The sequence below is a fragment of the Camelus bactrianus genome, chromosome 18 (assembly GCF_048773025.1).
Source record: "Camelus bactrianus isolate YW-2024 breed Bactrian camel chromosome 18, ASM4877302v1, whole genome shotgun sequence".
Taxonomy (NCBI): Eukaryota; Metazoa; Chordata; class Mammalia; order Artiodactyla; family Camelidae; genus Camelus; species Camelus bactrianus.
In genome coordinates, this window is record NC_133556.1 from 16,841,026 (window position 1) to 16,868,290 (window position 27,265).

General features: G+C 41.2%; 1 protein-coding gene across 6 annotated transcripts in view; it reads right to left on the reverse strand.

The window, feature by feature from the left end:
- LOC123618550 (uncharacterized) overlaps positions 1 to 27,265 on the reverse strand; it is a 212,268-nt gene that overhangs the window by 115,987 nt on the left and 69,016 nt on the right. For 5 of the 6 annotated variants that reach the window (XR_012500322.1, XR_012500320.1, XR_012500318.1 and 2 more), the window contains one exon: positions 24,549 to 24,618. The exons of the other annotated variant lie outside the window; for it this stretch is intronic. The gene's annotated coding sequence lies outside the window, so the exon portion shown is untranslated. The remainder of the gene's footprint in view (positions 1 to 24,548; positions 24,619 to 27,265) is intronic. 6 annotated transcript variants of the gene reach the window in all.

Consider the following 27,265-nt stretch of genomic DNA (forward strand, 5'->3'; position numbering starts at 1 on the left):
TCTGCAATGGAGTAGACTGAGTTAACGCTGAGGTTCAGGACTAAGTACAGAAAATGAGCCTCTCGTCCTGAAACGATGCCAAAGCGAGATCCCTCCTAAGAGGCCTCCACCTCATCGGTAAGTTCTGACCTAACTCTTGGATCTTTTTGATCAAGAATAGGCAAATACAGAAGAAAATGAGGGGCATCGAACATTTATTGAGCACTTACTCTGGACAGATCCAGGTGCAAAGGTAGGATAAAGAAGAGAGAAAAATGGTTGGGTACTATCTGATGGAAGGGTGGACCCCGGGTCCTCACCGAAGAAGAGAGAGAAGAGAGGATATCACCACGCGCATCACATCTTAGGATGACCACGCCCACTAGGACCCGCCACCTGCTCAAATGTATGGATACTCATGGCTATGATCATGTCTACTCTTTCTTGAAGGTGGGAGAACACAGGGGGAAAACCAGGAATGGGGGCAGACTTACCACGCCCTAAAGTACCCTGAAAATGGAAGTGAGAGTTCTATTGCTTCGGAAATGAGACGTTCAGGATAGCTAATGCGCTGGGAAATGTGAAAATTAAGAATGGTGTCACAGGGAAATATACACAAGATCTTATGGTAGCTCACAGAGAAAAATATCTGACAATGAATATATATAGGTTCATGTATAACTGAAAAACTGTGCTCCACACTGGAATTTGACACAACATTGTTAAATGATTATAAATCAATAAAAAATGTTGTATTGTTGTTCAAAAAAAAAGAATTTAACATATAGATATCTTTTATGAAAACAAGGATTCTTATAAATAAGATGACTTAAATTACTGCCCTAATAAGACATTTCTCCAAAGGGTGTTTAAATCAGTTTTCTTAAATAATGTAATGTTATGGGCACATGAATCATACAATTTCTTCAACCAGTATAGAATGCAGGACCATCGTGTGCCAAGCAATATGCTGGGCACTGGGAACACCTATAAGAAACAAATACACAGACCTTAATAACTCAAGGGCCATGAAGGAGACCTCAGTCATGTGTACAGAATGAAAACAAGTTGCTATGTGCAGTGACTTTGCCAAAGAATTATATATATATGTCATTGGTTTAAAAGGATTGGCTTCTATATATGTTTTATGGAAAGGTTAATTCTGGGTTGTTGTTGTTAATAATAATAATAATAATAATAATAATAATAATAATAATAATTTCTATTGAATAATTATTAAATGCTTGTTTCTCTACAAAAAAAAAATGGTGTCAGAGTACAAAGTTTCAGCAGGAAAGTTCTACCAGGGACTCCTATGGCCCCTGTGGCTTCCTTTTTTCATGCAGCAACTCTGCAAACTCTTTCTTCCTGAGGAATAATGACCTCAGACACGTCCCTTACTATCTGTAAAGGCAACTCCACAGGCCTCTCTCGTTTAAGGGATCGTCCCAATAATTAGGAGAAAGTGTAGGAGATGAACAGGATGGAACTGAGCACTCCCTCACCAGATGAACGTCCACTCCAGCAGAACCTGGCCCCAGCTACTATGGCCTCTGTACCTGGTTTACTTCCTCTCCTTTCTGCCACTGAGTATGTCTCCCCAACCCAGGCTGGAGCTGCGTGGATTCTGGAGTAAAGTGGTCATTTCTCAATGTTACACTCACTGGCTGTGTGACCACAGAAACGTATATAGCCTCTTTGAGCCCATGTGGCCTCATTTATAAAAGGGAATTGCTTCAGTTAGCCTTTTTTGCATCCTCAATAAAATACCCCAAAACAGAGTGTCTTAAAAAAAAAAAACCAACTATTTCTTAACTCATGGTTATAGGTTGGTAATGGAGATTAAACTCATCTGCACAATTCTTCTGGTCTTAGAGGAGCTCATTCATGCATCTGGGGTCAGCTGCCAACTGTCTGAAATTGGCCGGGTGTCAGGTAGGACACCTGGGGGCCACAGGCCGTGAATGTCTCATCATCCAGCAGGCTGGCCTGTGCCTGTTCACATGGCAGCTCAGGTGTCCCAGAGGAGCAAAAAGACAAGTCCTGAGGCACAAGCACCCTCTCAGGTCTCTGCTTGCACCCCGTCAGTTAGTGATCATTGGTGCAAACAGCCACATAACCAAACCCAGAGTCAGTGTGAGAGGGCACCACCAAAGGGCATGAATACAGGGCAAATGTACAAAGGTCATGAGACCCAAACACACTGGGGCCATTACTGAGATCAATCTGCTACCAGGAGAATTACAGGTTATTTGTAAGAAATAACACAATGCAAGATGAAAAATTAAGCATAGTTTCTGGTACGTAGTAAAGGTTCAATTAATGGTCTCATTTCTCTTACTGTTGGGGTGGAGGGTGGTAAGAAATACCACTCAAATTTCCATAAATGAGAGAGGATTTCCGTTCCGCATTACAGAAGGAAACAGTTTTAGAGGAACAATTTCCTTCTCTCTTAACACCCCCCACTCCTTCCCAAGAAAGGAGGAAAGATTTACATAGTTGGTGAGCTTCATTTCTCTGATGGGTGGTTCTCAGTATTCTGTTCTCAAAAGGAATTCATAAGCCCTGCCTGTCTCAAAGATTTACTGAAACAAAGTGTGTAGGCACTATTCATGAAGTGTCGATCATGATACAAAGTGAGGCGTGAATATCTCGAGGTGGTGAGGCATGATGATTCCAGCCACCGTCTGCGGAGTGCTTTCTAAGTTCAGGGACTGTACAGGCATCATCTTCTTTTATCTTCCTGATCATCTTGGCTGAACTGTCTTCCTTTTACACATGAAGTAATTGAGCCTCAGAGAGTAACTTGCCTAAGGTCACACGACTGGCAAATGGTTGCACCAAGCTTCAAATTAGTTTTGCCGCCATCCCCACCCATACCCACACATAGACACACACACACACACACACACAAATGGAATATTTGGCAATGTCTGGAGACATTTTGGTTCTTACAACTGGCAGGAGGGTAGTGTTAGTGCCATCTAATGGGTAGAGGCCAGGGATGCGGCATAACATCCTACAATGCACAGGACAGTCCCCCACGGTAAAGAATTATCTCACCCAAGATGTCAACAGCACAGAGGTCGAGAAACTCTGTTCTAAAGAGTATTAGAGATGTAGTCTAGTAGAATGTGAACTTAGTAGACTCCTAACCTACACTGCTTGACTCCACTTACTAGCTGTGTGACCCTGGGCAAGAACTTTAACACTCCTGTGCTTCGGTTCCTCCCCTCGAAAACAGGGTTGACCATGGTTCCCACCTCACAGGATTATTGTGCAGTTGAAATAAATTACTACATGTATTTAGGAGAATCCTTGGCATTTAGCAAGACTCAATAAATAATTCACCACTGATATATTAAAAAGCCATGTGTATTGTAACCCCTCTCTCCACCCCATCTCTGTGTATATCTTCCCAACCCGGCCCTGACTTTGTGTCCATGACGATTGAGGGCTCTAAAGTCAGACATCTTGGGTTTCCTGGGCTGAATACTGACTGCTACTTTGATGGCTTAGGTAATGGGATTCTAAGTGATTGAGATCAGAGGGAATACATTTTCTCACTTAAGACTTCAAATAACCTTATGAAATTGGCACTTACTATGGGTGAAGTTTTGGAGGGTTCATTCGTTTGCCCAAAGTCCCAGCCAACAAGTGGAGAGTCAGGATTCGAACCAGACTGCAAAGCTGGTACCTGCCACCTCTCAAGGAGCTGCCCCTGAAAGGTGCTTCAGTGCTGTCACTAGTGGATTTCGGGAGTCAAGCCCTGCTCCTCCATCTATGGAGAGAGTGACTTTGCAGGCAGAAGTTAAATGCCGGCGCTGCCACTTAGTGGCGGTGAGAACTTGAGAAAGTAACATAATCTGTCTGAGCTGTCATCTATGAAAAAGACCTCAACTTGGTTGATTGCTGTTCTCAAGAAGTATTTAAAGACATGAGGAGATTTCAGAGGGTGGACATCTCCTTAGAATGCCTTAGAAAACCCACACGTGCAGCGAGACCGAGTGGCTTTGAATAATGTACAAATGGTCATTTAGGAATGCTTGAAATGCCTCCATTTCTACTCTGACCTCGCCCAGTTACGTGGATTTATGTAGCAGGGTTGATGGCCAGGTATGTATCTGCAAAATGCCATATGGCCACCCATGGACCATTCAGCCGAGTCTGGGTCGTAGCACACAAACATGAGAGGAGAGAAAAGGTCACTTAATAGGACTACTGTACTCTCAGCTTCACCGGTTCAATAACTGTCTCAGCATTCTCAAGAAACTAATATTCCCCAGCTTGCTCTCTGCACTGAACTTTCTCGGTAGCTCTGACCTCCTAGCTGTCTCTCGGAGACTGCTGGCGAACCTCACTTATTCTTTTCATCTTCCCTGGGAGCCTCTAAATTCTCCTTGATTCTCTAGAACTGTGCTGATGTAGATGCTCTCAAAGAAAGAATTTCTAGGTGTGAATGAGCCCTGATGGGGTAACTCTGAAAAAATGGCCGGAATTCTCTGAGCAATGGTTTCCTCATTCATAATAGTATCAGTGTTGAGAGCAGTGGGAGAACAAAACTGGTTTAGTTCATATCAAAGTGCTTTATAACGTGTAAAATGCACAGTGTGCCGTGATTATTTCTCACGTGGGTGCTGCTTTTGCTGTCACTTATTAGGTCTTTCCAATGTGCCATGAACTGATATAAAGAATTTACATTGCATTATCTCATCTATTCCTCCAAAGTAATCCCAGGACATAGGACCCATTATGGGCCCCATTTCAGGGCTAAAGAAAGCAAGGATGGGAGAGGTCGAATAATTTCCCCAAGCCGGTAAATGGCAGAACCAGTACTTGAACCCGGTCTAGCATAGTCCAAGGTCTATGCTCTTACACTACGCTGCAGAGTCCCGGCTTCTCCCCAAAATGGACAAGAGGGCGAAAAACAAGGAGGGAACCAATGGTACTGGCAATGAGATGATTGTTCTTCCCATTGGGCTTTAGGAAACTGACATATGGTGACGCAGACAGTTAATGTGTGCAATTCATTAAGTTGAAAAACAATTTCTAATCCATTTTTCAATAAGATAATTTATGGGTTTGGTATTGAGTTGCATCAGTTCTTTACATATGTTGGGTATTAACCTCTTATTAGATAGATGGTTTGAAAATATTTTCTTCCATTCCACAGGTTGCCCTTTCATTTTGTTGACTGTTTCTTTTGCTGCGCAGAACCTTTGTGGTTTGATGTAGTTCCACTTGTTTATTATTGCTTTCATTGCTTTTGCTTTTGTTGTCCTATCCATAAAATCACTGCCAAGACCAATGTCAAGGATGTTTTCTCCTCTGTTATCTTCTAGGAGTTTGTGGTTTCAGGTCTTGCATTTAAGTTTTTAATCCATTTTGAGTTAATTTTATAAGTGGTGTAAGACATAGGTCCAATTTCATTTTTCTGCATGTGAATATCCAGTTTTCCCAACACTATTTATTGAAGAGACTACTTTTTCATCATTGAGTAGTCTTGGCTCCTTTGTCAAACATTAGTTGATCATATATGCATGAGTCTATTTCTGGGCTCTTCATTCTGTGCCATTGGTCCGGGTGTCTGTTTACATGCCAGTACCATAGTGTTTTGATTCCTACAGCTTTGTAATAGCGTTTGAAATCAGGAAGTGAGATGCCTCCAGCTTTATCTTCTTTCTCAGGACTGCTTTGACTATTCAGGGTCTTTTGTGGTTTCATGCAAATTTCAGGGATTTTTTTTTCTATTTCTATAAATTATGCCATTGTAATCTTGATAGGGTTTACCTATCTGTAGGTGGCTTAAGGTAGTATACATATTTTGACAGCATATTTTTCCAATCTATGAGCACAGAATAGCTTTCCATTTATTTGTGTATTCTTCAGTTTCTTTCATCAGTGTTTTATTGTTTTCAGTGTACAGGTCTTTTGCTTCCTTGGTTAAATTTATTCCTAAGTATTTTATTGTTTTTGATACGACTGTAATGGGATTGCTCTCTTTATTTGTTTTTTCAGGTAATTCATTGTTAGTGTATAAAAACACAACAGATTGCTGTATATTGATTTTGTATCCTGCAACTTTGCTGAATTTGTTTATTAGTTCTAAGAGTTTTTCAGTGGCGTCTTTAGGATTTTCTATATATATGTGATCATATTATCAGAAAATAGCAACAATTTTACTTCTTCCTTTCCTATATGGATTTCTCTTATGTTTTTTTTCCCTGCCTACTTGCTCTAGCTAGGATTTCCAGCACTAAATTCAGTAAAAGTAGTGAGAATGGGCATCTTTATTTTATTCAGGACCCCAGAGGGAAAGCTTTCAGCCTCTCACCATTGAGTATGGTGTGAGCTGTGGGCTTGTCATATACGGCCTTTATTATATTGAGGTACATTCTTTCTATACCCAATTAGTTATATGTTTTTATCATGAATGGTTGTTGAATTTCATCAAACAATTTTTCTGCGTCTCTTGAGATGATTATATGACTTTTCATTCGGTCAATGGGATATACCACATGTATTGATTTGCTTATGTTGAACTACCCTTTCATCCCCGGGATAAACCCCACTTGATCACAGTTTATGATCTTTTCAATGTGTTGTTGAATTTGGTCTGATAATATTTTGTTGAAAATTTTTACATCTGTATTCATCAGGGACACTGGCCTATAGTTTTCTTTTCTCGTAGTGTCCTTATCTGGCTTTGGTGTCAGGGTAAAGCTGGCTTCATAAAATGAGTTTAGGAGTGTCCCATCCTCTTCCATTTTTTGGAAGAGTTTGAGAAGGAGTTGTGCCAATTCTTTAAATGTTTAGTAAAATTCGCTAGTGAAACTACTAGTTCCTAGGTTTTTCTTTATTAGGAGGTTTTTGATTGCTGATTCAATTTCCTTACATTGTATTCATCTATTCAGGTTTTCTATTTCTTCCTAATTCAGTCTTGGGAGGTTGTATGTTTCTAGGAATTTATCCATTTCTTCCAGGGTGTACAATTTGTTGGTATATGATTGTTCATAGTAGTCTTTCATGATCCTTTGTATTTCTCTGGTATCAGTTGTAATGTCTCTTCTTTTGTTTAGAATTCTATTTTCTGGGCTCTCTCTCTTCCTGTCTCTCTTCTGTTAGGCCAGGTAAGGTTTGTCAATTTTGTTTATCTTTTCAAAGAACCAAGTTGTAGTTTTGTTAATCTCGTCTACTGTTTCCCTTTTCTCTAGTTTATTGATTTTTGCTCTAATCTTTATCAGTTCCTTCTTTCTGCTAGCTTTGGGTTTAGTGTATATTTTTCTTTTTTCTACTTCCTTGGGATGTAAAGTTGCAATTGGGCAAGGCTGTAGGCTGGACTCCACAATCACTCCTGGTTTGGCGGCATCTCAGGCTGTGTTCCCCAACTGGATGCTGCCACTGGCTGGACTCTGTGTCCAGGCAGGGCTGCAGCCAGAGCTTTGCAGTCAGACAAGACCATAGGCTGTGCTTCATGACCAGGCAGGCTGCTGGATGTGCTGTACTGTACTGTTGTATAAGATGACTGGCTGGGCTCTCTGGTTAAGAGGGTTCCCTAGCCATGTACCGCATTTGGCCAGGACTAGAGGCTCTGCTCTGTGGTCAGGGAGTGTTGCTGTCCAGGCTCCCTCATGGGGGTTGGACGGAGTCACTGGCTAGGCTCCCTGTGTGGGCGAGGCTGCAGTCTGTGTTCTGCAATCAGGCAGGATTATACACTCAGCTCCGCTGTGGGGCAGGGCTGTAGGCTGGGCTCTGAGGATGCCCAGGGTCACTGTTCAGGATCCCTGGTTACACAGGACCAGAGACGATACTTAACAGCTGGGCAGGGCTCCTGGTGTAGCTCCCTGCCCCAGGGTGGCTGCAGGATGGGTTCCGCGGCTGCCTGGGTTCTCTGGCTAGGCTTGCTGGTTGGGTGGGGCTGGAGGCTAGACTTAGCAGCTGGGCAAGGCTGCAAATTTGCTTCCTTCTCAGGGCAGAGCCACTATAGCGTGTTGGCTGGGGACCCAAATCAGGCAGAACTGCCGACAGAGCTCACTGGCCAGAAGGGGTCACCAGCCTGGCTCTGCAGATGAGCAGAGACACTGCTTGGGATCTCCGCTCAGGCTTTGCTGCAAGCAGGAATATGGTCCACCAAGATCTGAGCACTGGCTGCCAGAAGCCTTGTCCCTATTCTCTGTCTCTATCTACCCATCCCTGGTAGTTAAGCCCTGCAGATTCCCCTGTGATCCCCATGGGGCAGGACCCAAGTGGGCCTCCTGGGAAGTACCTCACGATACTGGGGGAGCTGGATATCCACCTCGGGCTCTCTTTTTCCCACTGGAGAAACCACAGGCCCAGAGGGGCCCCTTTGTTGATGTGTTGTGCTGGCTCGGGAGAGGAGCAGTGTGGTCAGAGTATAGCCAATCCTCTTACTTTCTAATGAGGTGCTCCTCTATCTTTGTGATCTAGAGGGTCCTTCAGACTCAGCCCCACTTCTAGGATTTTCACAGTAGTGTCTTGTCTATGGATCTTACTGTGATAAGGACTGAAGTCAGGCATGACCTATGTTGCCGTCTTGATGAAGTCACTTACACATTGTGTTTAAATACATTATTTCAGTAAACCTATGAGACAAGCAGGGGTTATGGCCCTCCTTTTCAGATGATGACATCGAGGTGGTGGAGAAGAACAGCACTTGCTCAAAGCACATAAGTAGTAAGTGAAGGATTTGGGGATGCAACCTAGTCTTTTGATTTCAAATAAAAAATAATTTCTATTGCACTGTGCCAGGCATTGAATACAGTAAATACAACCCCTTCATTCATTTATTTATTCAACATATATTGAGCTATCCTTCAGGTTTGAAAGTGAAAGTTGAGTTCAATTTTCTTCTCACCTAGGGGGTCAGCTTTTCCACTCGGAAAATTGAATTTCTTAGAGGTGATTGAAGAGATCTCTTCAAGAGGCAAGAATACAACTTATTCACTCAAGATATTTATTAAGTACCTACTGTATGCTGAGAAATATGCTTACTGTACATGCCATGATACAGGTGCTAGGAGGGAAAAAACAAGATTCACCAGTCCCAACCTCGAGGGGTCAGGAAAACATCCGTGGAAAATGATGTCTGAGTTGAGACGTGAAGAATAGGCAGACATCAGCCAGGCAGTAGTTTTTTGGGCAAAGGAAAGCACGTGCAACAGAGAAGTGTGGAGCACCGAAGTGGAAAGAATCCCTGGAGGGCCAGATTCCAGCGAGGAATGCAGAAAGTCGGGCGAGAGAGGAAAGGGAGGGGGAGAGTATTACAGATTTGCTGTATGAGTTATACCAAGGAGTTCTAACACCATCTGAAATCCCTTGGGAAATCATTCAGAGCTTTTTAAGAGAGAGGTGCCCAAATTACATTACTGATTGACTTATTGATAATTTAGAAATATCACTGTGGCTGGCCTGACGATGGCTGGACTAGAGTAGGAGTAAGACCATTTAGCGTTATCTGCAACAATCCAGGTGAGAGCCAATGGTGGCCTGTAGGTGGCAACGAGGATTAAAAAAAAAAAAGATTCCTGGGATACTTAGGAAAGAGCACAAACAGTGCTTAGCAAATTAATGAGTTAAAGTGGTCATCCTCATCTCTGCGACTGTCTCAATATCTGCACTGGGCAAATGAGTAAAGCTCAGCCCCTGTTAGATCTGACTTGGAATTTGGAGCGCCACCAGAAGATGGGTGTTGGAGTCAGTTCTGAGGATCCTTCAAAAAAGGTGAGTTTGGACTACTGAGCATCTTTCCCATAAATATACTGACTGACAAGTCTCCTAGCAGAGGGGACAGCAGAAAAGGTGTATAATGGGGATCCAGGTCTCCACAGGGATGACAGTTGACACGTCAGCAGTGCTGTAGCAATGGGGCCAGCAGAGGCCCACAGCAAACTCCTCGAATCTGGAATTGGCTAAATTGGATGCCTGACAGCTTCAAACTCAGAAGCAGAGGCTGCATCTCAAACAGAAGAGGGAGGATTGTCTAAATGCTTCGATTTTTGTAATTGAAGCAATTGCACATCATTTTACACGCCAGCTTGCTGACAGGAAAACCAGTCTGAGGCTGAGTGTGGGAATTCAATTATGTATCTTCTGTCTGCGTCTTTGAAAGAAAACCACCCGACTGGCCTGTCAAACATCCAGCATGCTTGCCTGTTGGAAATTGCTATCTCTTCCTGACACAGGAAATGTCTCTGCAGAAGAGAAACCTATTATATTTTACAAAGCTAGCATAACCCTATCACAAAACTTGACAAAGAAAGCATAGAAAAAGAAAGCTACAGACCAATTTTATCTATGAATATAAATGCAAAATTCCTAAATAAAATACAAGCATACGAAATATGGCAGTGAACACTGGAGGCTTTTCCATTAAAAACTGAAACAAGGCAATATGCCCACTATGACCCTAATTATTTAACATGACTCTGAAATGTCTGGCCAACGCAATAAGACAAGAAACATCAATAAATAAAGTGTGTAATTGTTGCAAAGGAAGTAGCAACATTTCGCATTATTTGCAAATATCTATCTGGAAAATCCAAACAATACTGAAAAAAATCTTGGAACCCTTCAGAGTTCACTAATTCCTCTTCTAAAAATTTAATCTGAAGAAATATTCAGAGAGCCAGTGCTTTATGATAGAGTCTCATCCCAGCATTATTTTTATTAGTGTCAAAAGTTGAAAATAATCCAAACATCTAGTAATGGGGTCATGATCAAATATATTACTGTAGATCCAGATGATGAAATATACAACCACTAAAACTTACACTTTAAAGAATACTTAATAACATGTGGAAATGCTCACACATCATAAGAATAAGAATAAAATACAAGCCTTAATACAATGTGATTCTTCTTTAGTAAAATAAATAAATATGTGTATACATATATTTGCATAGAAAACATACTAGAAGTATGGAATATAGAATAGTATAATAGTTATCACCGGGTAGGGGTTTTTCAATTGTTAAAGAATTTATATGAATAAGTCTTACAAATTACACTCTCTATATATAGTATAAAATACACTATAAAAATTAGGGGATTAGCTAAGATGATGTCAAAGATCTCTGCCAATCTGTTTCTGGCATAAATATGACACTTTGAAAATCCAACACTTTAAAACAGAAAAGATCTGTGATCTTATTATCCATTGTCAACCTGTGTTGGGGTGCCACATAAGGATAGCAACTAACTTCACTCAGAGATTTTTGGGGAGCTGATTTCCTGGACACAGGGTCTAACCTTATCATCCAACAAAGCCTTTTCCCTTCCTGACCCAAGCTGGAGCCCAATTTGCTACCTAAGTCGTTGTTTGCAAAACTTGCTGTCTGCCCTGGCTCCCTCTCACCAACTTATCAAAACCACATAGCATGACCCTATCTGAGATGGGCTTTCCAGGTGGGCTTACCCTCCAGAATCATTATATCAAGAACCACTTGGACTCCTGGCTCACAACTCTCCCCTGGGACATCCACCAACTGCAGAGTCCTGTATTTACTGGGACTTCCCTTGATAGATTCCTTGTCTAAATTTTTCCTTGTGGTGGACCACAGCAGACCAATATGGACAACAACTTAGCAGATCAATACAGGAGTTAAGTCCAAAGGAGCTAAACTCGAGTAGAAATATTTTACCTACTGAAGGTGGCCGGGAGTGGGAAGATCCTGGGGATTTATTGAGCCCAGGGACTTTACAGAAAATTCAGAGATAGCAGCTGTGAATGACCCATCCACAGAATGACAGCAAAACCATACACCAGAGGTGAAGTCAAGGATACGGAAGAGTCAGAAATTATGCAGAAAAGCCTGGGTACAGTTGCAAACTCTTTGAGAGAGCCAAGACTCAAAAATCAGTCATTAGCTGTGGATATGTTGTGATGGAGTAAAGCAAGGGACACAGGAACACAAACTCAAACGCCCTTGGAGTCTAGTCAGTAATCTACAAGAGTGAAGCTGGCCAGCTGGAGAATGCATGCCTCATGCAAAGAGGGGCAGCCACTACACGGGAATGTTGACCCAGTGCTACCAAATCTGGCATTCTGTTGTTGTTGTTTTAAAGAAAAGTTAGGTCTCCAAATTTTTGTGTGAAATGCCCCAATATTTAAATAGTGCCAATTAATGTTTTCAGTGTTATACAAGCCAAACAAAACACATTTGCATACTTGATTTGGTCAGTGGAATGCAAGTCACAACTTCTGACTAAAAGTTACAAAGTTGGAAGGAGGTGAGGAACTGATTTTTATAAGATTGGCTTATCCTCAACTTTCCCCAATTAAGAAGTTTTCCTTTATAGAGTGTGAGAAAGGAGAAATTATGCTCTCATTTGCTCCAAAGAATGATCCATTGTACCCTTGGGTGTTGCAAGATGGAAACAGTTACCCACTCACCCTAATCCCCACCTATTCCCCCTGTACCTAGGAGTCTGGTAAATTCCCAGGGATCAAACATGCATATCTAGGGAAATCAATCATGCAAGACTTAGAGGCATAACAGTAGTGACTGTAGAAATCTGAATGCCATCACATCTCTAATAGGGTCAGGCCATTAATAGCTTCTCTGATCTGTTTCTACCCACAAAACACTCTGACACCAAATGTGTGGAGCTTTTTCTCACACCAACAACCAAATTTTCCAACTCACCAGACACCAGCTGGGTGTCCTAAAATTTAATTCAACTATCACACTAACCATCTGGAATCAGCATCAGTTAAGGGTCCACAAGGTAAGGGCTCAGTCCCAAAGACTGCCCCCACTTCAGATGCTATTCGCACCAGGACTTCTGTTGAACTGGCTACAAATACAGAGAAAAAAAAAAACAAAAAAAACTAAAGAACTTGAATTTCCAGATTAAAGGTATCCTTCTGGTGCCCAGCACAAGGAATAAAGACCCACATTAAAGCATATTTGGATGGCATTTCAGAATACAGAGAAGGTCCTTCCAGAGAGGAAAATTAGGTTGTTTATAAAGGTATAAAAATTACAATGGCATCTGGAAGCCAGAATGTCCTAGAGAAATACCTTAAGAGTCTAAGGAGAAATAATTTCCAGCCCAGAATTTCTAGGTAAACTATTTTTTTGTGAAAGTAAATAAAATTCAGTTTTAAATATTCAGGACCTCAAAAAATTACCTTCGTTTCACATTTTCTCAGAAGCTACTAAAGAAAATTTACCAAGGAAAAGGAATACATAAAACCCAGGAAACTGGTGATCCAACCAAAGAAGTCAAGGAAGTTTCCAGGATAGTGGTGGAGATTTAGGATAACATCTGTACAGATGGCCTAGGGAGTGACAATCAAAACTGAGCAGGAGGGTGGAAAGTTGCAGAGGTCACAAACATACAAAAATCTGAAAACTTAATCTAACACATTTGATGACACTAAGTGAATTTTGAGAATTTGCTGAATAATTTAGAAAGCAATAAGTACATAGAAAACTAAGCAAATAAACCAAAAAAAAAGAGGCAATTATTAACTCCTGGAAAAATAAAAAGTAAAAGAAACTGTAATCATAGGACATCTTATGGTTCATCTGAGAACAGTATTTGCATGATCATAATAATGTAAAAACATTTAACATAAAATTTTGATACAATCATACTGAGAGAGTGAGGGAAGAGGAAGGCAATAAGGCAGAGATCAGCAGGGACTGAATTTAGAAAGCTAAAGTCTTGTGTCCCATAGTAGCAAGTCAAGGATTATTTTTTTAATTAAGATTCCTTAAAAATCAAGAAATGGCATGAGAAGAGCAAAATATTAGGTGTAAGACAGGCTCAAGGATGTATTTTGCACAACACAGGAAATATAGCCAATATTTCATAACTATAAATGGAAAGTGACATTCAAAGTCATATAAAACAAACATGCTTAAATATGTATTTTTGAGAAAATTTAGAATTAAAAACGAAATGGCAGCATAAGGGTGTAATTTGCCAATATGAAAGTAAATATTAGACGAGCTGAGAGTTTAAAGTGATTGACTCTTATAAACGGGTCTCAAAGATGTGGTAAAGCTAGGCAGCAACTGCCATTCTTTATTAAGATGTTTGTAGCATTACATGACTTTTTAAATTATATATGTGTATTATATTGATAAAAAATTTTAATTAAGTTTAAAAAGATGTTTGAAAAAGGAATATAATCTTTCTTACTTTATGATTCTCAATTATTACTTAAAGCCATCTCTACTGGTGGCATATATCCCACAATTTATTCCAACACTTGTCTAGACTCCTGAAGCCCTAGGTCTGTCACTGACCTTCCACCCTTTCTGTCATATAAATTTTTTTGTCACTGACATGCTCAAAATAACCACCTTCCTTCTAAAACTATCCCTTTTTCATCTAGGAAAGAATTAAGGGAGGGCTGTTGGAAGAGAAATGCAAAATAGAAACAGCTAGGCAAGATGACAAGAATGCTGATTTAACTTAAAAACAAGCCAAGGGATGTGGTATAAAACTGTGGCAGAGACTGCTAGTTGCCAAAAAGTATCCATTCTCCCCCTCTTTTAGTAACAGATCCTAGTTTTATTTGGAGTGGCGATGCATTCATAAAAGACTACTTTGCCCCGCCTCCCCAGATGCTAGATGTGACCATATGACTGTGTTCTAGTCAATGAAATATAAATGAAAGTATGGGGTTGGACTTTCGGGAAGGAAGCTACCTCAGGTGGGACATCCTCCCGTTTGCCTTCCTATTTTTCTCCTTCTTCCTGCCTGATGACACTTAGTGCTCCAGCAGGCATCTCTGACCACGAGGTGGCCTTGATGATATAAGCCACACACTGGAATGGCTTATGTGCACCAGAAAGATAAAAGGAGATGGATCAATAATGGAGATGCCTCTTCAGACTTGAGTGTTGGCCTCCAGACTTCTTTTACATGGGAGAGAAATTAATTTCTTTAAAAATCAGTTTCAATTTTATCTTCCTGATACATGCAGCCAAACCCAATCCTGACTGATACAGAAATTTTATAAAGTGTATGCTCAATTCTGCTATAAATGTCTCCAAAGGGACTGTATTCCTTTAAGAAATGTTTTTCTAAATAAATCTTTCTGGGAGACTCCTAATATGTGAACTAAAGTCTGCTGCTAAAAAACTATCATAGAAATAAACAATGTATCAACAATCTTTCTATGAATACTAAGTTCACTAGAAAAGGTAGTTGAAGCAGGGAAAAAAGATTGGGGCAAGTAAGGCAAGGGGAAAGATTCTCTTTGGATGGGTAAAAGAAAGGAAATAAGGCTTTTGACATTGTAGGGAGAAAGAAATGCTGTGTTCTGCATAAACAGGGGCTCTTGTATTTTTCTTTCTCCTGAAAGCTTTGATCTTAAGGTCTCTGAAAAGAGATTAGGGAAGGAAACACAGAGAATGAAAGTGTCAAGGATCAGCTGACTAAGCAAGGAAGTTCCAGGCAGTAAAGACAGGGAAATCGCATAGTGTGCTCAAACCTGTGAGCAGCTAAGAAACAAAACAAAACAAAAGAAAACACCTTGGAAGGGAGCTGATGAAGGCTGTTGGGAGCCTTTGGTAACAATCTTGCCTGTTTGATGGAAATATGAGTTAGTTCTGGGAGTCCTGGGTACCAAGCAAAAATACACAATGAGTTATAAATTTAGCGTCTCTATCAGGATAGCCCTATGACTCAGATCAAGTAAGCATAGCTCATTATCATCACCTAATGGAAAAATACCTAAATTACAGGAACAAAACTGGTGGAGAGGCTTAATTTACACAGTAAATTTCTTAAAGTGCTTTCAATTAAAGTGCTTTGTTCAATATGGCAATCACGTTCTGCTACTGCCTATGCAGATAACAATATTCATTTTGTTTAAAGTTATGTTTATTGTTGTTACACGTTTGACATGATTGCAGCTTACAAAGACCTTTTGCACACATTATCTTATGCAATCAGCACAGCATACCAGTAAATTATCAGAGAAGACTCAGAAAGGTTAAAGGGTGAGCTAAAATCCTACTTAAGTAAGGGTACATTTGAGTTTTTTAAGTTTGGGACGTAAACTTTAGTGTTCACACCCCCTAACTGAATGCTGAATCAGGACTAAATATGGAGGACTGTGATGTTATGTTTCATTGATCAGAAATCAGTTTTCCTCCAAAGTGATGTGTATGGATGAATCAGGAGAGAAAATAAACCCTATCAAAGGTGGTTTTCCTGGGCCATTACTAATAACAAAATCTAGGCTTCACTGCTGACAGGTTAGTTTTGTCTGAGAAAAGAAAAAGTAATATTTCTGTCTACCATTCCCTGCTGGAACAAGTCCACAACACTGGTCAAATCCTCAGACTATCCTCCTTTTCTTCAGCCATTTAATTTAAAATGATTACTTTTATAAAAATGAGAAATATCTTTTCCATCACCACTCACAGAGAAACCACTGAAATTTCTACTCATTTCAAAACCACTTGTCTACTTCTTCAACCCTCATCCAAGTCAAGTGTGTCATGAATTCCGGCAGCTGGAAGCAATCTCAGAAGGACTGGCCATCAAAATTCGATTCAGAGCCAGTTATATATGTCAGCATCATAGTTTATAAAGTACCTTTCACGCGCTTAATGTAATTTGAGCCTTAAAATAATCCAGCCTCAGAGCCATTAGCATTATCCTCAACTTGTAGCTAAGAAAACCAAACCTGAGAGAGTTAAATGTCTTAAAACAGAAAGTAATGGAGCTAGAAATTAAACCCAGAAATGTTTCTCCCCCAAACTACAAGCTTATTCTACAACATTACACTGAATTAAAATGTCGAACCATCTCTATATACCATCGGTTAGAGCAGACTGATTAACCACAACGAAGAACATAAGGAACACTTTTCACTTCTGATTTGCCCACGTTATATAAACTATTTCAGAGATGTTAAAAATGAATCCTTAAAGGTTAGAATCACCACAAAATACACAGATTACTTTTCTTACTATATGAAGAGCTTTTAAAAAGCATTAAGAAAACATTCTAATTCCATAATAAAAAAGCAAAGACCATGAATAGGCAATGTATGTAAGAAAAATATAAATAAATATGAATTATTCAATGACACTGATGATCAAAGACATTTTAGGGACATGTAGTCATCTTTCACCCTTAGAGTCTAAGTACTAAGTAATTGTCCAAGGTCTATTAAACCAGCAGATACTCCCCATGGGAAGGTGTTAAGTCCTCCCATATACTATCTGTGAGTGTGTAAATCAGCACAATGACTCTGAAAGTATGAAACATCCTGGAAATATTTGGTAATAAGTATCCAAAGAGTCCAAAAACATTCATACCAAGGACTTTGGTATTAATATTAGCAGCCCTATCCAAACTTCTCAATAAAATTTGAAAACTCACGGTACACCATAAACTACGATTGATAATTAAGTTAATATCATTGGAAGGGAAAACTGGCCAATAAGTATTAGACCCACAAATCTGGATTTAAAATCACAGTGATGCACCAACTGTTCTAAGCTGACAACGGAGCCTCTAAGCCGTAATTGACAATTAAATGAGGGAATCCAGAAGGAATGGGAAGACTGCTGGCACACACAGTTGAGAAGACAAAGCACTGAGTTGTCTCATCATATTCTGTTAGAAAAGGGTTAAATCTGGAGACTACTTAGATGATATTTACCACGAAGATTATGAAAATGTAAATATAAAGCACATTTATACTTGTTCTACACCTTTGATCACAAACTGTACTGGCTAGTTTGTTTCCTAGAAGTTCCCCTAAGACATTCTGATTTCCCTGGCTGTTGTCTTCTTTCAAATCTAACCCTCAATCCTGAGCTATACATAGGTGTACCTTGGGAAATTTTTTTTGTAATGTTTATTATGTGAAACGTTTATTCATCCAGAAGTTGCAATGTATACATCAGCATTATCATCACTGACTTACTCCCTATGACCTCACTGACTTTATTCATAACATCACTTGTTTTAAGTGGCTTGACTTACGAATCAGAAAACACAAGACTTACTGTGTTTGCTTTCTTCCATGGACTTATTGGAGGGGAGGGAGAGAATTCTAGCAGTTTTATTTCCAGAAAAGTCAGGTACTTTTAAGTTTTTTCCCATGTATTATAAGAGGTATAGAAGATCTCTGAAAAGGATTTGCTACAATTACCAGAAGAAATTTTGGAGAATGTCCAGCAACTTTAAAGTGGCCAAGAAGGCAGGGCTAGGGCTTCACAGACACCTCAAGGGTAGGCAGACATGCAAGGGATAGGCTGCCAAAGCACTGGTAACCCACCAATCTTTGCAAACATACAGCTAAAGCCAATCACGTGCTTGTATTTCACATATGGCATTGACACCTAAGCTCAAACCACTGTATTATAACCAAGGTAAGCTTCAATTTCCTTAGGAAATACTGTGACCAAAGACGTAAAGTCTTGTCCCACTATGGAATTTGTTCTGGGGTGTCCTAGATGTTCCTTACCAACAACCTCACATTCATGTGGTGCCCAGGTAAATCATATGACATGGCTCACTTCCATGTATCAGTTCACACCTGAGCACTTGACCCAAACTGTGTCAACCCGAATCTTGCCTCTTGGAAATTGGAAATGAGACTAAGACTTTGCATCTCTGATGACTGTTCTCTAAGCGGAGGAGAGTTGTTGGCAGTGACTATTTCCAATCCCATACTTGTTACCTATTGTTGTGTAAAATATTAGCTCCAAATTTAGTAGGTGAAACAGTAAACATGTTATTTCACAGTCTCTGGGGGTCAAGAATTTAGAAGGGGCTTGACTGTATGCATGATTCTGGCTCAGGGTGTCTCCTGAGGTTGCCATCAGACTATCTGCTGAGCCTGCAGCATCTGAAGTCTCGACTGGGCTGAAGAACCCACTTCCCAGATGGCTCACTCCCATGGATGTTGGCAGGAGGACTCAGTTCCTCACCACACGGACCTCTTCACAGGGCTACCGACATGACATGACACTACCTCCCCAGAGCAAGTGATCCAGGAGCCAGAGTAGTGAGGAAGTCACAATACCTTTTTGGTCCTAGTCTAAGAAGTTATGAACCACCACTCTGCCACCTTCTATTAATTAAAAGCAAGCCACTAAGTCCCAGCCCACATGCCAGGGGAGGGGAAAATTAGGGTCCACCTTTTGAGGAAAGAATTCTCAAAGAATCAGAAGACATATTTCAACCCCTGCCCCCTCCCAGAAGCACATATGTAGAGAGAAACACAAGTGAGTGAATGAAAGGGAAGTCTGCCAGATTTCCTGACTATAGCCCATCTCTGAGACTGGCTGCACCCATGTTCTTGGGTCTTGTAAAATACCACTGTATTCTTAAGAACAGATTTTCTTCCTTAAGCTATCTTGATTGGTTTTAATTATTTCCCCACCAACTGAATCTTAATCACTACATGGATTCCTCCAATTAAACATTTTGGTTCTTCTGATGATTCTGTTTCAGTCACTTTGCTCCTTCACCCAGAGACCTGAGCACCGATTTTTCAAAATGGATACCCCAAAGTCTTCTATTGCTCTCCCAGATGATCCCACCTACCCAAAATTGCAATAAAACCTCCCAATCCTGCCCCTGCCCTGTTCTGAATGCCACCTCGTGCTATAAGAAGAGAGAGGAGATAAAATAAGAAACCAGAATGGAAGATCCTCCCCGAGCACATTTGGTCTGGACAGTAAGTACACAGATTTCTGAGAAGGGCATCTCCCTGAAAGTTTGAGTTCAGAGTCAACTGCTACTGAAGCCAATAAAAAATTTTTTTAATGTCTAATGAATGACTTTATTCTCATGCTAAATGTGTTTCTCTTTACCCAGCCTCAACTATCTGGGCAATATTTCATAAAATACATTGCCCAGGGAATAAAGGGGGGTTATCCAAAATGTCCAACAAGAAAATACATGATTTAAAAAATGGCAGTGTGTAACTAGCAAAGCCTCCCCTAGCTACTTACCTGTCAGAGGATTATAGATCCCGTGGTGACCAGTGAAGGAAACTGGAGACTAAGGCTTTGTTAGTGCTTGTTTTGTACTGCCTGAGGCAAAGAGATGTTTCTGGTGGATGCAGGGATTTTGGTGACTGGGGAAGTCCAGTACAGAATGGAATGGGGAAAAAATATCTTCACACGCTTTCAAAGTCATTGAGAAATGTTTCTCAAGAGGGAAGGAAAGGAAAGGAAACAGTATTCTTGGTGTGGTTGGCACTGTGCTACGTACTCTGGTAACTGCCCACAAACCTCGAGTGTGTACCCGTAGTGGATGCTGGGGAGCCCCACCAAGATCTCTTCAAAGCCAACGCAGCCCGACTGGGAATACAGGCTGCTGGAGGCTCACATCTATATCTCTTACTAGAAAGTGCCCTCGGTTACAGCAAACTACATCACCCAAGGTTATACACCATCCCAGGGGACCGCATTTGGCCAAACTGATTGGGCTGAAGGTTCAAAGGCGCAGCCCCTCTCTCTCAGTTTGGGACACTGAAGGGCTGGCCCAGCTCAGGTGCTCGTCCGAGTTCCTCTGTTGCAGCCCTATTGCAGGTCAGCTTACCCCTCTGCCCACTTTTCTTACAAGTGTATCCTCACTAGGCCTCTCCTTGCAACTCTCCATCTCAGAGTTTGCTTCCAAGCATCCAATCTAAAGCAGTGCTATTATCTCCATTATCCAGATGACAAAACTGAGCTTCAGAGAGTCTTACCAACACACCTGTGGTCACACAGCTGATGTGGGAGCTCTGATTTGACCTGAGACTGTCGTGTTGTGCTCAGATTAACTCTGCCAATCATACATGTACTATCTTTTTTCCATTCTTCAAAGACTTTAGTGCCTGGAAGGGCATGCGAAAGATTAGACTTGAAAACTCTTACCACTACAATGTAATAATACAAATCTGGTTTGTGTATTGGTCTCAGTGTGTCTAGCAATGTGAACCTGTCTCTAAAGGGATCCCATTCTAGGGGAAGGGATAAAATAGTTTGTCACTTTGAGGTCTTGCCAGAGAATCCCAGCCTTCCATATCATTTTGCTTACTATACCATATGTTCTGCAGCCTTTCCAGGAGGACCAAAGCAAATCTCTGGGTTTTCCATTGCAGCTAAGTTATCTCTGGATATCTCTAGACTAAGAAGGAGCAGCTCCAAAGCAGAAGAGGGAGGCGTGTGGAGAGGAACGCCCAGTTTCAAATTCTGCCAGCCCAGCCCATCAAGGTCGTAGGCAACGGGGATGAGGACTAGTGGTGTCTGGGGAGCCATGGGCACACTGAGAGCTGCATCTCCAGACTCTGAATTTCTAATGCAAGGACCAGCAGACTGATTTATTAGACTGACCTCGTGGATCTATATCAGACAAATCTCTCCTTCGCATTAGGATCAACAATCCCAGGAATTGCTTTAATATTAGAAAAAATATATGGCCTTTTTATGACTGCCTTTGTGACTGTCAAACAACCAATGACAGAAAAATAGTCAGTTTTCTGTAACAGGAGATGGAAAGAGATTCTCTGGTCTTATCTCCATTTTAAAATCTCTCAATTAAGGTGCCTCATTAGCGCAGTAGGTAGCGCATCAGTCTCATAAAATCTCTCAATTCTTTTGGTTTATTTTTATTTTTAAATTATAAAACCCATAACAGCAATTGTAAATTGGATAATAAAATAGAAGAATATAAACTAATAAGTAAAAGTTCCCTTCGAATTCTTTTCCAAAGCCACTCCTCCAAAATATTACCTCCAGGAACAGTTTGAAGTATGGTCGTCCAGACTTTTCTCCTTGCTTTTTCAAATGTGCATACATATGTACATACAGCTGTGAACATACATGCCTACACACACACACACACACACACACAGAGTTGTAACATAATATGATCATGTTACACAAATTATTCAGTATCTTGTTATTTAAAACAACACAATGCACTTCTCATGTAACAGTGCAACCCAACACCACATAATTATTGAAAACAACAACTGTAATATATAATAGTGGTGAGAAGCATATGAGCAGACACTGTTTCAAGCACTTTCCATCTACTAACACATTTACCCTCACTTTCGGTTTATAAAGGAGAAAACCCGGGCCCCTAGAGAAGTTATTAAACTTGCCCAAGGGCACATAGGAAGTGGCAGAGCTGGGATTTGAATCCAGGCGGTTATGGTTCTAGAACCCTGTTCTCATTATTCAGTCAGGGACAGCTGTCTAATCAGTCAGATCAGGGAATTGTGAGAAGATGCCCTGGGTGCTCCTAAGGCAGGGGGAAGACTCACTGCAAAGTCTGGCACCAAAGCCTGAGATTCCCAGATGCCCATTTCATAGAACTGGGAGCCTGAATAGATACCAGGCTCCTCTGGGGAGAGCTGTCATGGCGACACAGCGCAACAGGACTGGTCTAGGAGACTGAGTCTCAGGAATAAAAGCTGAGGAAAAGACCCCAGTGCCTCAATTCGTTGTAGCCTTTAAAGACAAGCACACAAGAAAACTGGGTGTTACTTTGGATTTTATTATGATTTGGAGGAAAAATGGAGTGTAAGAAATTTTTGAGATTGAATGGTGGGTGGATGACGAATGGATGCATGGATGATGGACAGATGGATGCACGCAGGAACAAATGGCCAGATGAAAGAAACAAAGAAGAGCAGAAGAAGTGGCTTGGGTTCTAGAAATGAGCCAGAGTCTTAACCCTTGAAAGACTGCTTCTCCCTGGCCCACATCCAGAATTCTGTTCCAGCAACTCTCATGCATTTCTGATTTGGGAATCTGATTGTTACCACATAGGCCTCCTGACCGCTGAGCCTCAAAGTCATTTTCCCTCCAGCCAGTTCCCTGTTGGATCTTTCTCTTCTTTCCTGCTAGCCTTCTTTCTGGTTTTCTCCTACTTCTTCAATCTTCCTTTATTATTTTTGTTTGGTTTTCTTGTTTTAATTTAAAATGTAGTACTCACTCAATATAACCAGTGAAACAATGCAAAAAGATGTATAAAGCAATGTCCCCTAATGCTTTCTATTCCTGCCTTTCTGGGACAACCAACATCAACAGACTGGTATGTGTTTTTCCATCTCGACTCATACTCAAAGAAACGTGCACAAACCTCTAATCATATGTAGACAAGTTCTTTGGGGTATTCGAGCCCCAAAAGTAGAACCATATTATACACCTTGTTTTACAACTTTTTTCTGAGTATATCACGTAGACCCCGCCAGGTTGAGAGACCTAGATACAACTTATTTTTTGTTTTGTTGTTGTTAAACTTGTTATTTTTTTAAATAAAGTACTACACAGTAAAACTGACCTTTTTAAGAGTATACAGTTCTATAATTTTAGCACATCTATGTATTTATATAACCACCACCATGGTACGGATACACATTTCTGTTACCTCCAAAAAGTTCTGCTCTGTAGTTACACCCTCCTCCCACCTTTAATCCCTGGCAAGCACTAATCTGTTTGCCAACAGGACAGTTTTTTCATTTCGAGGATATTATATAAATCACTCAGCATAATGCCTTTGCGTTTCATTCAAATTGTGTGTATCACTACTTCACTCCTTTTCATCACTGAATAGTAATCCCACTGTAATGGAAACACGACGATTTAATGATACTCATTCTTTTTAATGACTGCAATATATTCCATAATGAGTATAGAACAGTTTATTCAACCAGTCTTATATTGAGGAATATTCATGCTGGTTTTGAATTTTTCCCCAAAGATTGGAATAAACATCCTTGAACATATATTTTAATACAGAGATGCTTTCCGTTAAATAAGATGATTCTTAAATGTAGGGTTGCTAGGTAAAAAGTGTGAGTGGTTTATTTTTAACAGATATTTAAATTTTTTCCAATATTACTTGTTGTCACATTTCATATTCCCACCAGAGATATATGAAAGAATTTCTTTCCTCAGATTTTTGTCAGCTTGAGATAATTTCTCCTTTTAGGTTTTTTTTCCCCAATCGAATGGATAAGAAAAATAGTACCCCGTGTTAACTTTAATTTACATGTCCCTGAACATTCTTTTGAATGTCGGTTGGCCATCTGCATACGCTCTTTAGTGAGGGGACTACTCATAGCTATTGCTCAGTCTTCTACTGTATCCTTTACCTGTTTCTTCTTAGCTTACGGGAGGTCTCTGTATATGAGGAATATTAATATTTTTTCTGTTATATATGTTATAAGAAAATTCCCTAGTCTATAGTTTGGTCTTTGATTTTGTTTTGTTCTTTTGCCATATGTTTGGTTTCATTGTTCATGTGGTCACATGTCTATCTTTTGTTGTCGGTCCTGGGTTTATAGACTTGTTAGATTAGAAAGTCATCCTCTACCCAAGTTTTTTTTTTTTTAATGTTTTAAATACTTTTTTCTCAATATTTATTTTCCTTAACACCTACAAACACCCTAAGAGCTAACCATTATCTTTCCCATCCCTCTTTTACAGATAAGGGGACGGGGGCTCTGAGGGATGACATCACCTGCCAAAGAGGCACGTCAAGGGAGGTGCACAGCAGCGGTTGGGCCCCAGTGGCCCCACGCAGAGCCCAGGGGCTTAACCACCAAGCTTACTTACCTCCTCCGTCAGCTCCAAGTCAGATGCCGAACTGTCTTTAGGGAGTGTTGTCCTTGATCATCTACACAGACTGAGAAAAAAAAAATTTACAAATGAGTGGCAAAGCAAAAGGAGTGGGACTCAGAGTCCACTTGCTGCTCAGGGATGCACCCAGCAGCCCTGATGTCAAAACCACAACTTCGGAAGGTAACGGCGAGGATAGGAACTGTGCAAGGCCGGCGGGGAGCGAAAGGGCAGCTATCTGCTTTGGGGTGTAGGGGAAGCCATGTACACAGGGGAAACAGCACAAACTTTGGAACCAAACAGACCTAGGAGAATGGCAGTTCTGACTCTTTCTAGCTGAGTGAACTGGGTCAAGTTACTTAATCTTTCTGAGCTCTCTCTCACCTGTAAAATAGCAGTTACAGTATCTGTCTTTTAGAGAGACATCTGTCATGATGCCTGGCACATAGTAGGTGAATGTAAAATGTACTTTTCCCTGCCCTTTAAGGCAAACATTGAGCCAAGCCCAAGAGAGGGCAGCTAGTCCTACCAACCGTGCTTTTCACGAGGTTAAGGAAGCAGAGTTGTGAACCCAAAAAGCACAGGGACCCGTACACATACAGCCTTCAGGCGTAAGAGTTGCTAATATTTACATAGCACTGGCCATGTGCGGGTACTTTTGTTAACTCATTTAATCTTTACAACAACTCTATAATCTAGCTACTATTATTATTCACATTTACAGTTAAAGAAACTGAGTCACAGAGAGATTAAGTAACTTACTCAAGATCATAGTCAGTTAATGGCAGAGCTGGGATTTGACCCCAAGGAGTCCGGCTCCAGCATCCACACCCTAACCAACGTGCCATGCCATGGAAATCTCTATCACACTACACCATACCACACCATACCATTCTGTATCACATACATCTATCCAAAAGCAATACCGGAGACTCGTGATTAGCTAAGGATGGTAATTAGAGTGAACTGGGGGAAATGGGCTAGCTGACGTATGAGCTGAGACTGAGGGCTGGGTGTTGAGGTCTTCAGTAACCTTAAGCAAAGATGATCCTGCAATCTGCGGTCCCGCTGAGAGTCTAAAGTGTGCCATTTCATTTCAAGCCACATGAAAGACCGCTTCTTCTGACAGCCCCTTATGGAGGAGACCCAGCAACTGTCAGGGCGTTTTGTAAGCAAGCCGCCAAAATCAGCTCTAGCTAACTTAATAAGAGGGGAATTTATTGGAAGGATTTATGGAGAGGCTCAGAGAATTGAAGAAAAAACTGAACAACCAGAGAGAATGTGAACTGGAATCACTCTGGGCGTTAAGGTATCAAGAACTAGCAGCCAGTCCCTTCTGCACCCCGCCATGAAGATGAACAGATTCCAGTCATTTCCCATCCCCTGTGTTAATCTCCTCAAGATTCCAGAGAGCATCTGATTGGGCTGACCTGGGGCTTGTGCCCACCTGTGGCCAGAGGAGGAAATGGTACTGCGGAGCTGCTGCTGATAGCCCACATCGTCCTGCTCACGTGAGTTTGCCTGTAATTTTGGTAGACAGTGGTAGACAGCCCACTAACAGCATCTCATTACAAGATCCTGAATCTCTCTTCTACTCTCAAAAAACAGATAGGAGTCAGCAGATGAATTCCCCTCCCCCTCCCTAGCCTCAAGTGGGATGACTCTGAGGCACATCCCAAGTGGTTTTTGAGAGGTTCCTCAAGCAGGCTCGGTCCTCCGTGCCATCGGTAATCCACTCGTTAGCCCATCCTATACTGGTTTATGCCCTTTTCCCACTCTCACTTTCCCTGCTTTCTTAAAAGTACTTCTAAAGTCACCTTCCAAATAAACTACCTGCACTCAAGTCCTCTGCCTAGGCTCTGTTCTGGCTGAAGCACAAATTGAGAAAAATATTAATTTATTTATTTGACAGCGCCACCAACGTGCTATCCAGTGTGGGGAGAGTAGTTTTCCCAAAGAAAAAGCAGGGTGCTACCACCAAAAGATAAAAGAGGTTGGACAGAAAAATAAAAGATCCCACGTGCACACAGCTGTATCAGCTTTCTCTATACAGGCATCCCGCCTGAGAATCACCACCCGAAGCTTCGTCTGCCCAGCCACGTCAATGTGAATCAATTCCTCTTCGAGCTCCTCGAGGCTGGATCTGAGATACTCAGACAGAGGAAAAGCCCAACACGGACACTTTAATGCGCAACGGGAAGGCCCTGGAGGCCTGTAAATCAGGTAGCATTACGGCTGTCATGGACAATGTGGGGCAATGTATCTGTCCCTCTCATCCTCCGTGATGAGGAGGCAGCAAATTGCTCCTTGTCACCATGCCGACCTCTAGATCATTCTGCAGCATGTCCTGGGTACTTAGTAGCCTGGAGACTGTCCAGCCTTCTAGCCCTCACTGATGGCCATTCACAGCACAGAAGACACTTAAAAATTCATGACAATAAGAAAAGGGCCAGAAACTCAGGACCCAAGGGTCAAGCTCTGAAATCCTTAGGATTTCAGCAGCAATCTACCTTGGCTCCTGGCTGATAGAAGCTGAGGCTGCCAATGTCTCCTGAATAAACCTCAGACCTATTCCAGAAAGTATTCAGAGTGCTGACTGCTCACCTGGAGCATGGATGGACTTAGAGTGCAGAAATGTTAATGTTCCTTGCCCCAGAGAGCTCATTACAGACCTATAAACAAGCAACTATGGCATAAGCAATATACATTTATTC